This window comes from Lagopus leucura, unplaced genomic scaffold, assembly GCF_019238085.1.
Source record: "Lagopus leucura isolate 7727_CA_CO unplaced genomic scaffold, USGS_WTPT01 35456-0_obj-0_obj, whole genome shotgun sequence".
NCBI classification, from domain to species: Eukaryota; Metazoa; Chordata; class Aves; order Galliformes; family Phasianidae; genus Lagopus; species Lagopus leucura.
The window spans coordinates 1-232 of NW_024963340.1; positions in this window are offsets into that span (position 1 = coordinate 1).

Sequence of the window (232 nt, forward strand, 5' to 3'; positions counted from 1 at the left end):
CCTTGTCACGGAAGAGAAACCTTGCTGTTTCCAGCATGATCTAACAGGCTCCGTTGAGCCAGTCATGGAGGACTTCCAGCCCTGAGGTGGATGAACTCCCCCGCCCCCTCCTTTGGGTCCCATGTGGTGTCGTTTCTGGCACAATCAATGCAGATGTCAGAGTTGGAAGGTGTCCTTTGGAAGGGTTTAGTTAGAAAAGCACTCTGTGCCTGGGTGTTTGGCATCCTGAGAA